This window comes from Diachasma alloeum, unplaced genomic scaffold, assembly GCF_001412515.2.
Source record: "Diachasma alloeum isolate Michigan unplaced genomic scaffold, Dall2.0 Dall_scaffold_00286, whole genome shotgun sequence".
Taxonomy (NCBI): domain Eukaryota; kingdom Metazoa; phylum Arthropoda; class Insecta; order Hymenoptera; family Braconidae; genus Diachasma; species Diachasma alloeum.
Window position 1 is genome coordinate 627,381 of NW_021680425.1, and position 3,183 is coordinate 630,563.

Below are 3,183 nucleotides of genomic sequence, written 5' to 3' on the forward strand. Positions count from 1 at the left end.
GGGGGGGGGGGGGGATACAGAAAGAAGTCGAGATAAATAAAGGCAGAGTGCATGAACATCTTGCCTTAGAACCAAAATCAAACTTTGGTGTTGTGTCCCAGTGAAAACTGAGGCATTTCTCTGCAGTCGTTTGCCCGCGCACGCATATTTTTACGAGGAAACCGGAGAATTTTCAAGACTTTGATCTTTGGTTTTTCACTGAAAAATGCGGTTTTACTGAAAAGTCCGATCTTAAGCCTGTCAAAAGATTGGAGAAATCAAGTTCTCTTCTTTTAGTGGAATCACTTTTTAGTTAGGTACTGTTATAAAAAATGTCAATTAATCTTCAGATGAATAGAAATATGTATTCTAAAGACAACACAGCAAAAACGAATGTCTGAATTTCACACACCTTTTGTAGACATTTTTCAGACACTAAAAAACGGCTGAATAAAACGAAAATGTGTCTGAATTTCACACATGAATTAAGATGTTTGGGCACCTGTTCGTCTGAAATTCAGACACATTCCCATTTTATTCAGACGTTTTTTAGTGTCTGGAAAATGTCTACAAAAGGTGTGTGAAATTCAAACATTTGTTTTTGCTGTGAACCCGAGCGGAAATTCAAATCAGGAAAGCCTGAGTGAGAGCCTGATCAGTAAAAATTGACTTTGATCAGAAATGTAACGCTTGTTTGTATCCATGCCTGGTCAAAATTCTAGAAGCTGATTTTTCCGAACAGTACCGGATTCGATACGAATCTAGTCGAGATTTGACTGATCAAAATGGGATTACAATTCACTCCACCACATTGGATCCAGATACTCCATTCAGAATCTCATGAGATCCTGATCCGAAAGTCTAATCGATATATTTTGATCAGTATTGAACCTAAAACTCATCCAGACCCAAACTAACGGAGTGAAATTTCCACTCGGGAGCACGGAGAGAAATATTCAGTAAAAATCACGGAACAATTCACGTAATCCGCACTGGGGAATCGTTTTCCGTCAATTTTTATAGGAATGGAAGAGAAAAAATCTGAAACGTTCAGTGAACTTTCAGGTTCATCACCGAACAAAGTACGAAATTGTCACGTAATTTTTGCTGGAGAAGTAAAATCTTACAGAAGCTTCCCGACTTATTATGCCTCCAAAATAAAAAATTCTCGAACGTTCAACAATTTTTATGAAGCTGGTGAGTAATTTCTGCGTTCCATTCCGTAAAATTTTTCAATCTTTGGGAAAAATTACAGAACTACTTGTTGTCCCCACAACAAATCGTAGAATTTACGTGGCGATTCTTACGATTTCGGTTCCGACTCACTTTTTATTGAATTTTACTTCGCTCGCAGATTACGTTTCGAAACGTAATTTTCACATTTTATTTCTCGTAATTTTTATTGAATTTTTCTCTCCGTGAAGTTGTAACGAATTTCGGAATTTTGAATTTTCCATGAAATTTCGGTGGAACTATAATTTGATCATAATTTCCAAGAAGTATACCGGAAATTCCAGTCAAAACTTATTGGACTAGCGATTTTTCCTTATTTCTTCCATTTTTTACAATATTCATTAAAGTGGAGGGAAATTTTTTGTGTAAATCTTCACGGAGTCTTGAAGTTTATCCGCATTATTTCTGATGTTTGCCCCAGTAAAAATATTGTAGAGAAAGAAAAATTGAACGAGAATTATCCAGAAAATTGCGGCAAATTTTACTATACAAATTACCCTCAGGGTAAGTGAATTTTTCCGAGTCAGCGGAGAAAAGGACCTAAAAACGGATTCCGCTCGACGATGACTTCACTTTTTTAACATTTTTCCTCCAACTTTTTCCTCCGTGTGAAGCAATGAAGTTCTCTCCCTTTAATAGAATTACCTTTCAGTTGAATACTGTTATAAGGAACATCAATCTTCAGATGACTAGAAATATTCTAAAGACAAGCTGTAGTGAAATTTCGACAATCAGGGACTTAACGAGATAATTATACGTCTCAATCGGTGGAGGACTCCTGCACATGATTAAGACTGCTCCAGCCCAACAGGTTAGAAAATTTCCACACACGGCTTTTCTTCCTCGTGTGTTATTAATAAAGAAAGATGAAGCTTGATTCATAGCGTTCGATGATACATCACTTCATTTATCAATTTCTAATATTTGTCCACGTCAGGAGGTCGAAGCAGTCGAGTTCTCTTAACCTCCTCTCCCTTTAATGGAATCATCTAGTTGAATACTGTTATGAGGTATATCAATTAACCTTCAGATGACTGGGGATTCTATGAAGACACGTTGTAATGGAATTTCGGTAATCAGGGAATTAATGGGATGATTATACGTCTCAATCAGTGTCGTGCTCTTGCACATAGTCGATGCTGAACCGTCCTTGACACGATATGTTCAGGAATTTTAAAGGGGCGACTACTATGAATTTTAAAAGTCACGGGCGATTGGAGATTTCTCATGCATTGGAGTTATATATGATTTAGTGATGCCGTCGAGACTAGTCGGGAATTATTTTGAGAGATCATCACGGTCTGGAAAGACATAAAAAATTTTGGAATCGACGCAATCTCGAAAGACATTGGAACGCCGCATCTTGTCACAATTCCGGGAGGATTTATCTTGCCTGCATCTCAAGATTTTCGGTTTTTTAAGTTCACGAGACAATACTTTGGAGGGATTGTCTCGATATCAGTGAACGCGGAAATTTTTGGTTTCGTCTGAGTTTTGAAATACGCAGTATCGACTTTTGTCGTAATGACTCCGAGTCAATTTATCTCACCTCGGTTTCCAGTTTTTCGTGTTTTTGATGTGTAGAACATCGAGACGAGACAGAGCGAGACAAAAACCGAGATTTTACATTGAAAATACGAAAAATGTGAGACCGAGATGAGATAAATTGACTCGGAGTCATCTCGAGAGGAGCCGATACTGCTTATTTCGAGACTGAGACGAGACCAAAGATTTCCATGTTCATTGAGACCGACCCCATCTCTCCAAAGTATTGTCTCGTAAAGTCTCTCGCGGCATCACTACTGCAATCAAAATGTGATAAAAATTTCCAAGAAGTGCAGCGGAAATTTCAGTAAAAATGTTTTAACAGTGATCCCAATTCCCAATACCAGCTCATCTCCCTTTAACCCCGTCTCCATCACTCATAATTAAGGTTTGGAACTCCTGCGTTTTTGATAGTCACTAAAAATG